We start from the raw sequence: 11,004 nt of genomic DNA, 5'->3' as shown, positions 1-11,004 counted from the left end.
ACATATGCTTACCAGGCAAACAACAGAGCCTCTTAACATTTGTAACATATTAAAGAGTCTCTGTTGTTGGAAATGACAGTATGACTAAATAATATTAGTACTAAAACCAATTAAATGATTGCTGCAAATAACATGAATGAAACGACAAAGATGCTGTGGAATTCAGAGCTGCTCTGCAAGATAAAAGGGACTAAAAAAGAATAGTTTGATATCTAAGAGAGACAAAAAGGTTTTAATCTCCTGACACAAGTGACCCTAATTTGTAACACTGGAACAAAGAAAGTATAATGAATTATACTTATAAAACCAGCATTTCACAGCTAGTGTCTTTATCACTGGGTATGCCACACTAAAGTTAATGTTTTTTTGGCATCCTTTTGTATTAATGGCAACACATACAACATTTCTAAAGCCAGACATTCTTTGTTCATGATCTGTTAACTGCTTATGAGCATACGGGCTGCACCTCCAAAAACAATTCTCCAAAAGGGATGCAAATCATGGTTTTTTTTGGTATCAGAAACTCAAAAATAATCACCTAAACCCAGGTGTTCAATGTGAAAATAGCATTTATCAATATCTGATACAAACAATCTCCCAATATCTTCAAAATACCACAAATGTAAACCTTTTTGACCCTGCATTCTTCCAGTCCCACACAACAGTAATACTACATTATCAAAGTTTCTTTATTTTTGTTCACATAATATATTTTTAAAATTAACTGTAGTGAATCTAATTTTTAAGTGACAGGCATTCACCATTACTGGATAAGGACTACAAACGTGGATCTCCTCATTCCAGATAAAATCAGGTGTCCGCCTTGCCCAGTACTCTGTATTCTGTTCTGTCAGCATTACACGATTCAGAAATTCAGCTAAGCTTAGGAAATTCTGTGCAAGTAGATATGGAGATACTCTTTAAAGTAATCTGCATGCGAAGACTTTCTGTATGTCCCATATTTTTTCTTTAGATACTCTCCCATGGTGCACGTACAATATCTACAACATTTGGAGGGTAAGACATTCTTTACACATGTATGCGAGGGAGGCAAATCACTAATTTAGGGCAAAATAGCATTTACTTTAAAAGGCAGGGCTTCATTCAGCTGCAGTGCTGTACTGCCATTTTCAGCCAAACATCTGATTCTGAACACTGAGTTTCACAAAGTTGTGCATAACTTCCTCCACTATGAAATATAAGAATTGTATGTAACAATGACTTCCCCAGGGCAGTCTTTAGGCAATCTGGTGATTCTGCTAAACTCAGGATGAGACTTTGGAGCTCCTCAAGAAGGTGGAGACTCAAAATGAAGATCTTTATCTACACTATAAACCTCCTTCCTGAAACTGTATAAACATCTCGAGCACAACTAAATGTTCTGTGTCTTAAAGGCACATCTGAAATCATCAACCAGACTATTTGTCAGAACTTGGACTCACTGTTTGTCATCTACAATAATCTCACTAGTATTACACTGGGTCCCAAATGTGGTTCAGACCTACAAAATATCTGAAAAATTGTATTTTTTAATGCAGTGTAGAAAGTACCAGGGTCAGAACAAAGAGGGAATTGGGGGTCTGACTGAGCTTCAGTTATACATGTTATCATGTTCAGCTCAGAATAAGTAAGTTTTGGTAGATATCTACTCCCTTATGAACTGACCTTGAAAAAACAACAACAACAACAACAAAAAACAAAACAAAACAAAAAAACCAACCAACCAAACAAAAAACACTGCTGGAAAAAGTAGACAGGGAACGAAACAAGGATAAAACATTCACTTAAACAAGACTAATGAGTTCATATTTAAGTGACACACCACACAGAATGTCAAACCTGGTTCACTTAGCTGCTACTGTAAGAGCTCAAATTCTCAGCTATGGTAGGATATTAACTAATAATAACAATCAACAAGAATAGATCCTGGTGCCTCTCAAACAATAGATTCTCTTAGCAAGGACCCAAATTTATCCTGTGAGAAGATAAAAGAAGTCCAAGTGCTCACAGAAGCTTCAGTGCTTCAGATCCAGTGGACTGACTGTTTTGAGTTAAAACATAGATATCTTTACTTAAAATAGCTTTGAATTCACATGCAATTTAAAAATTAATTGAGCTGAATAAAATTGTTACAGTAAAATACATTAACATGCACTGCAAAATTAGCAGCCAGCTGTTATTCAAATTTGATACAAGTCTGTAATTCCAAACGAAGGATGCTATGGGATGTATGATTTACAGTTCCCAGGATTAGTTTTATCCCAGACAGCCAGTGCAGTCTTACAACAGATACACTAAAACCAAAGATTTCTAACATAATACAGACTATTTACATTGTTACAAATGTAAATACATATTTTTTTCCACTGAAACAATTGCAGATAAAGACCTAGGGAATTTATCTGAAGTTCATTTTGTAGTTTACACTCTTTGTGCATCAATAGGTTTCACATAAACCTGATTCTCACAGCCTGAGAATTACTTACTTTCCTCCTCTATGCCAGTTTTCAAATCTCAACTTATTTTCCTCAGACCAGATCTTACAGGAAGCAATCTCCAAATGTACCTCTTCACAGGATGGCTTGGAGTTCCTACGCCTCTGTCCTTATATTCCTTCTTTCAAAAATTCATTCATAACCAAGAGCAGTTAAATAGACTCTTCTGTGCCACTTTCTCCTTTGACTGCACAACTCTAGGTCCCCTTGACTTTCTCAACCATGTCTTCTATTACGAAATTTCTATTTAGTCTCTATTTTGTGGTCACAGTACAGTTAGTTTTGTATTTTTTTAATTGCATCATTACTGCTTCACATTTCTTCATGTGCACAAGGCATATTCCCAGAGCAGTATTCACTGTAAGAATTCAGAAAGCATTCAGGCCTCTTTGAAAGGTGTCTATCTACTATTGGTTGAAAATTCATTTGTTTATTTTGCCAGGGACAAGTGTTACACAAGTGTTCAACTCAATCACTTCCATGAGCACAAATTGAAAGCCCTTAAAACTTAAAACCTTCACCAAGTTCAACTATATTACTGACATGCTTATTAGTCAATTTAACAAGAGATTTACTTCTAAGTTGTTCACAATGTTGGATGGCTGCCTTCTGTAAGGTAATATTATACAATTACCGTAACTTTGTAATGAAAAAAGATTGATACCTTCATAATATATTGTGTGTGCATATAAAACATAGTCTCCTAACACACATGTAATACGTTAACTGTGCATACAAATATTTAGAATAGATGATGAGATGTAACTTTGGCATGCAGTGTGTTTTGCAAGATAGCACTCAAGTGTGAGCATCAACATATTAAAAGGAGAATCAAAAGTGTTATGTTGCAAACATGAAAATCCATGAATGTTCCAGTTATTCTTTAGGTGAAACTGAGCAACGATCCCATGTTCTTTATACCTATTCTAACAAAATTAAAATTACTGAAGATTAAAACTTCTCTGGTGGAAGACAGGTAAAAAACCCCAAACCTTTTGTACTTATATGGGCTCAATCAAGTCAACTGCCATCACTTGGTATTTAGGAAATAATAACTCCTTTGAGTCACCTGTAATTGGGAATCAGGAAAAATTGATAAATATTTAAAAAATGCCCCCAAAGTCTCTTTCTCTTGATCTTTTAAGAAAACCTTTCATCTATTTCCCCTGCCTTCCGCTGCAATTTCAGTTGTGGTATGGTATTTATGTGGTGTGTACTGGGTTTGAATGGGTATGTCTACAACAAGAATTTGGCTTGGAGCAAAACTAAATTTGACACAAATACTTCCATTGTCTCCAGTTGCCTCACACTAGTTTGAGTTTTAAGAGGCTTTGGCATGTGCTAAGTGAATTCCTTTCAGAGGAAACTGAACTGGAAGCCTCTGTCCAAATGCACTGAATGATTTCCAGACGTGCAGAAGAAATTCTAGTGGGTCACAATGGCATCAATTGGACTATGCAAAATATTTAACAGCAGTGGTAGATAGGAAGAGAGAAGAAATCACCCACAAGGAGTGGTGCGTGAGTGAGAAAATTTTATTTAACACTTTTGAAAGGACATGCAGATTCCTAAGAATCCTGTGTGCTCTCCAGGGAATTTGGTGCAGGACTACCCTTCCAAGACCCTCTTCAGCTCTCCTTTCACTCAGTTCCATACAAACCAAGTAACAGATCTGTCTCAGGATGTGCCCTTCCGGAACTCAGAAAGACTACTCTTCACCAAGAAGCACATTATTCTCTTGTCTGTAGCATGAGTTTGTTGGTCTGTGATTCTCAGACTTTTCATTGCTTCCTGGATGCAGTTCCTGAATTTTTTAAATACTCTGTTTTTCGTCATATCCTCAATTTTTGATAAAATATCATTTGTTAGGGACTAGAATTCCAGAGCAATTACACCAGAACACCATATAACAAACATCATACGTAATCCAAAGTAAATCACACTAGTTCCCATTTTCAATAAGCACTGAGAATGATTTTCCCTTCATTTATTCACAGATGTGCTAAAATACCTGCAGTAGACAAAGCATTCGATTCCTCAGTTTTTAAAGACCAAAAGAAAACATTTGCATACGCAGTCATAGAATGACAATGACCACAGCCATGTATTTTCAGATATTTTACTGAAAGACTTATCGGGTGCTACACCTACAGTTGTGATGGCTTTCTAAATCAATACATCGCATTGTAAAAATAATAATGTATAAATATATTAGGACACATTGTTCTGGAGAACAGAGTCTAGGACTTGTCACAGTTCAGAATGTACATTTATTTCTGTTTCAGAATCTCTACTGATAATTTTGACACATAACCTACATTAGAACAAACCATGATAAGCAAAACATATACTTCTAAAATAAGTGCAGGGGTCATCTCCCTTATGCATAGCTCAGTTAAAAATATATAAAAAATAACAAAACCCAAACCAACCCTCTTCTCTCCCATCTTGTACACAAAATTCTGCTGGTTATATTTTATGAACAACGCAAGAACTCATGGACCTCCAGTACAAGAGCTCCAGCCTCACACTCCATTAAAACTTTAAACTTAGTACTGCAGTTCTTTAGATTCTCTTATCCTCACTGTCTTAACGGAAAGCTTAGAGGAGAAAAGCCTTTGAAGACCTGTAATAACCTGGAGTACACCATGTTCCCAGACACACACTTTTGTGCTAAGAGATGTTATAGGACTATGGGCAGCAGGTCCCTCAGGCACTGTCAGTATCCCCAGAAAGTAGAGCTCAGCTCTGCTCCTCTGCTCCCTGTGAGGAACTGCCATGGCCATGAAGCCTGCCCTCAGCTTCCTCTTGTAAATGCTGCTGGGAGATCTGCCTTCCAGCTACTGAAGGACAGGAGCAGATGTGTGGATCAGCTAGGCCTGGCTGCAGTCTACCAGCTGGTACTCCTTCCTATGAGCAGGAACCTGTTGCTCCAGAACTGCAGAACTGAGGAAATCTCTGTACATCTCCCTGCTTTCCCTCCTCTCAACTCCCCCACCCCCAAAAAGCAAACAAAGCAAACAACAACAACAAAAAACACACAAAAAAGCCCCAACCAAACAAAAACCCAACAAACCAACAACATTTTGCAGGGTGACCAACTTTCAGTTGTCTCAGCTGGGAACAGGCAGTGAAGTCTGATGAGTTTAATTTTCAGTATTGTTGCTGACTGCAGTATGGGGACATTGGCTTGCCTCTAATACAAGAGCTCATAAATGGCTGTGTCTTATGCTAGTGGAGCTCCCCAAGGGCAATTCATGCTGCCAGGAAGCAGCCTGAATTCACAAGTGCTAATGTTAAAAAGCATCTGATACTCGAGCCAGGTTGCTTAAAGGTATCTTGGTTATGACCACTACAGAACAAGAGCTGCAGGAAAATCATATTTGAAAAACTGGCTCAGTTTGCTAAAATGCAGCTCATTTTCTATTCACAGCTAATTTGGACTTGTGCAGTGGCAGAAGTCGTGAGCGCATGATCACGCCTCAACCAGCAGCACAGTAGAAGATCCTCTGCTGCTCTGGCTTTACCATGTGTCTCTGTCAGCAGTCCTCTTAATAAAGATGCAGGAGGTTTTCTGGCAGGAAGCTGCATTGCATCTCCAAATGACACAAGCTAAGCCAGCAAAAGCATTCTTCTGTTGGAACTGCTATGCAAAACCTGCACTAGAGGTTTTGCTAACATAATTATCTTGGCTGGGGTGGCAAAGGATTTTTTCAAGCTCTTAGCTGATACATCTTTGCCAGTAAATCCTTATGCTGTAGGTCACACCTTTGCTTTTTCTTGGCTTACCTTGACTTGAGTGTCATGCCTTGTTTAAAATAAAATAAAATAAAACAAAAATAAAGCAAAGCCATTAGTAAACTGCCAGAAGTAATCAGAACCATCCAGACTCACCACTGTATGAAAGTTTAAAATATGGCAGATTCCAAACAGGCCAAGATCTATGTGGTCTAGGAAACAGAGGTACTTCTGGTGTTTCTGCCTGTTGCCTGGACTCAGTTTTGCACAAACTATACTTCATAGCCTTGCTCACTTTATACCTAAGATTTGAATGCTTCCTTCTTTCAGCACATTCTGATTTTGAAGCTAACGTGGGCACAGTTTACCAGCAATCTGAAGGACAGCAGTCAGTACAGACGACCACAAGCAGTGTTCTACAGCTGACATCCCTTCAAGAGCTGCACAGTTGTATGTGCGCTCGTTGCTGAACAGTGCCTGAGACTTCATCACGATAACTCAGACCAACCATGATAACTTGCAGCTTGCTTAGACTCTGCAAAGGGCTGGCAGCAGACAGAAGCAGGGCTACTAACGCGGCTACAAACTTTGTCCATCTGGTCCACCCATTCAAGGGATATGATTGTTCCAGGTCAGAGACACTCATCTGCTCCTCTGCCAGACAACACACTGTAGGAACTTTCAGCCCTGGGGATCTGATCCCGATCAGTATCACTGAGATTGCTACTTTGAGTGATTGGCAATCAATCAGAAAACGGTGCTGGACAGAAATAAGCCCCTCACGCTATTCCTCCAAAGACAACTTGTTTGAGCTGAACAAACAAATTATTTTAAACTGCAGTGAACCAGCTTTTTGGAGTCTAAACAACTCGTATGTATATACAACAGACCAATAAAACCAGTCATTTACTTTTAGCCTGTCTTAGTGGGCTCCTCCAGCCCTCCACCCAGTGGGGTGAAAACCTCTAAAAAGCCTTGAACTTGAATATGCAGGCTCTTGAATATTAGTGAGATAAAGGTAAATATGGAATGAATACTTAAATTTCTGTGATAACAAATCAGTTAAACGCTTTCTGAAAGCCAGTGTTTAACAAAAACATTAGTATACAGGTCTTGAAAATAAAACAATAGAAGCAGTTGGATTTTTGTTTTGATATTATACCATCATGAAAATAATGGCTCATATCTAATGAAAAATGTGGCCTGAAGAAAGTTATGAAAATAGCATGTTTTAATAACGTGTAAATCCAGAACTCAGTCTACAAGTGAACAATCCTATTAGTTAAACGAATGTGAAACTATCAGATCACTCTTTCTGCATTAAGTATTGAATGCAACAGAGCAAAAAGGTATTCCTTCTTCATTGCTTTGATGCAAGCAGTTCTTGGAAATTTTTATAAGTTTTAGGTAAATATCATTGTAGCATGTTTTTCAGTGAACTATGTATTTACAGAAACAGAAAACTGTGTAAGTTTAAATGCAAGTCCTCCTTAGATTATTAATGTTGGTTGAGCAGGAACTTTTAAAAGCTGACCGTACTTCTGTACATCAGGAAATACATTATTTTTTTCTGAAAGGGCCTGACTTCGAAAATAAGGAAAAGCTGAATGCTCAACTCAGCACCTCACAGATGGACATGAAGTCTAAGACCCTTGTTATTTAAACACAGACTGATGGATTTCCTCTTCAACAAGCAGATATGACAACATTCACCATTCCTGTCCTTTGAAGCTTCAGTTTTGACTCTTGCAGTTTCTGAGAAAATTCAGGAAGGAGCAGCGTCCCACAAGCAAGGCCTCTGGGCCAGAGTGTATGTAAACTGAAGGTTTTGGTGTCACATACATAAACTCATAAAGATCCCTCTCTTTGCAGTTGGGGAATGGCAAATGGCTCACTACAGGTTGTGAAGAAATGCTAATTTTGTGTTTATTTTCCTGGTGTGCTCAGTGATCCTGGGCCAAGCCTGGTCATCATCATAGATGATGACCATATCACCATGATTACTGCTGAATAACCTAAAGGAGAGCGTGCTTTATTGTTTTCCTGCTGCTCTCACTAAGAGCTGGTTAATCAAACACCACAGATCATCTCCAAGTATTTATGACACATTATGAGTCAGAGAAGTTATGCCAGGTAATGTTGAGTCAACAGAAGAACAAGGAGGCTCATTTAAGACACTAAGAGTCTATTGAATGCCACAGTGCCTGCATTTTGGGACAGTGGATACTGCCACCAGGCAGGGCCTGAACAATCCCATTTTCCCATGGTGACACTCCTGTGGAGCTCACCAGGGTGCCACAAGACTGGGACCATCAGACACCCCTGCGCTATATCGCAGCTGATGTCTGCTAAACTTTCTGCACATGCTCTTCAAAGTTTCTGACGAGCTTTGTCAAAAAGGCCTACTGTGGATTTAACTTCTTATCCATCTTTTTTAAGCCAAGAGCTCATCACTTTTGACTTAAGAAGTTCCACTTAAAAAAATGAAAATCACAGCCAAAAAGACGCTGTGTGAAATCAGCAAATTCTGGCCCTCATCAATAAAAATGCAAAATGTTAAAAATATGGAATAAAGTAGAAAGTCAGTTCCTCTTTCCCACAGCATTTCGTGCCTGCTTTGTGTTATATATCTACCAAATGATAAGCTCCTTGAAAGAGAACCATTTCCCTTTTGTTTGGTCCTGAGCACACAGTTGGAAGTTCAGGCATCTAGCACGCAGAGAAGCATTCTTGTGTGCTCTTTGCCTAATTTTAAAATAAGTTAAATAGAATATACATAATAGCCATTTAGTTAGATCAAAGGCAGCTGGAGCCACCCCTGGTGTTTATTTCCAAACCATTACACATCACTAGCAAGATATTCCCCATGACCCTCTGATCTCCTAAGTTTCATAAGCAATGCTAAGAGCAAAAGCAACTGTGAGCTTTAATTCTGTTCCTTTTTGTCCAAAGTCCTGTTAAACAACCCAACACACCAGACAGGCCTCATTTCACACTCCTCCACATGTGATATGGCTCTTATAGCCATGTAAAGGTACTCCTAAGCTGAATCACTAAGCATGGTCACACTGGGATGAATGCCCCACTGGGAGGCTACCTGTGCTAACTGGTGTTTTCTAAAATGCTCGTTAGGTTCACAAGAAAAACGAGGCACAAACAAGCCTTGCTCTGAGGAGCTCAGTCCCGCATGTTGGTCCTTTTGCCTGTTCCTGAAGCATTTCTGGTGCATCTTAAAGCAGTGGGCTTGAAGTACCAGCTGGAACACTGAGTTCCCCGGTGGAACAGGAGCAAACGTTCACAGCAGACTTGAAAGGGAAATGTTTTGAGCTTAACAGCTGTGCAGCCAATGTTTTCAGTTTAATTTTTTTTCCCCCTGTAACCTCTGTGTGAACTTATGGAAGGAAGGGTTCTGGCTTCCAAACCCTCACTCCTGGATAGAGTGGCTCCATGAAGCCCAGTGGCGCTTCACACCCTCACCCCCTGTGCTGTAAGTGTGTATCCTATGTCTACAAGGTTAGCAATTGGGCTTGAGGATTTCAGGGGCATTTTCCAACCTCAGTGTTCTATGATAGAGATGCAGGTGCCAGCCTGCTCTGACAAGACTGTCCTGTAGATTTCCAAGACACGTGGTATCTGCAGAAGGTGCATTTTGAACATATGCAAACATGTTAATTGAGGTTTCTTTTTTCACGCTTGCACTTTTTGACCTGTGCCTCCGGCTCCAGACACAAACCTCCTGGTATTGCTTCAGCCTCTGACTGGGACTGAAATGGTGAAGAGACTGGCGGGGAAGACGTGTCAAGAGTGTCTGAGGTCCTTTGCTGTGCAATGTGCAGAGGAGAGGAGCTGAGGGGAGCCATCATGGCGGCTGCAGCTCCTTGTAGGGAGCGGAAGGTGTGTGAGCTCTGGTGTGTGACAGTGACAGGGTATGGCATGGAGCTGTGCCAGGGGAGGGGCAGCTGGGGGACAGGGAAAGGGTCTGCACCAGAGGGTGGTGGGCATGGAATGGGCTGCACAGGGCTGTGGGCACGGCCTCAGTGCTGGAGCTCAGGGAGCACTTGGACAGTGCTCTTAAATGTAGGGTTTGAACGCTGGGTGGTGCTGTGTGGAGACAGAAGTTGACCTTGATGATCCTCATGGGCCCCTTCCAACCTGGGATATTGTACAGTTCTGTCTGTCTATGATTACTGCAGCCCCACAGCTGACATGGTTTATATTTCTTGTTTCTTTTCAAATTCGTATTTGAAGGCACTGACCAGAACAATGACACTCCCAGCACCAAATCCTTATGTGTCCCCAGCCATCACAAGATCTCTCACCAACTTCTTTCCCACACAGTTGCCCTAAAGACAGTCTGCCTGGCATAGGAGAGCAGATGCATGTGCTCAGTGAGTGTTAAGAGCAAAAGAAATGTGTGAGATAAAACAACAGGTACTCACAGAAATCCTTAGCTCTACAGAGAATCCATCACAAGTGCACTGTATCACACAGGACGGAGCCTGAAGCCCAGAACTGAGCTGCTGCCAGCAGGCACAGGCAGTGTGCTTTGCAGGCTGAGTGCTACCACTGCCGTCCTGGCAGAGGCTCATGCAGGTAATGAAGGAGATGGTGGATGCGATCTGTTTGATCAAACCACGCTTCATTTATGATTGATGAAATACCTAGTTCTGCTCTCTGTACAAAAATATCTACAGTGTTGTAGATGCAGCATTCCTACGGCGTGGAACAAAATGCAGTTTTTCTTTATTTAATTTTGGGGAAAGAGCCACAG

The 11,004-nt window shown here is 40.3% G+C and overlaps 1 protein-coding gene across 8 annotated transcripts in view; it reads right to left on the bottom strand.

The window, feature by feature from the left end:
- The window catches only part of FAM172A (family with sequence similarity 172 member A), a 244,424-nt gene that overhangs the window by 64,393 nt on the left and 169,027 nt on the right, over positions 1–11,004 (bottom strand). The window lies entirely within an intron of this gene.

Source organism: Coturnix japonica, chromosome Z, assembly GCF_001577835.2.
Source record: "Coturnix japonica isolate 7356 chromosome Z, Coturnix japonica 2.1, whole genome shotgun sequence".
Lineage (NCBI taxonomy): Eukaryota > Metazoa > Chordata > Aves > Galliformes > Phasianidae > Coturnix > Coturnix japonica.
The sequence above is the reverse complement of the archived record's forward strand: the minus strand, read 5'-3'. Positions and strand labels throughout refer to the sequence as shown.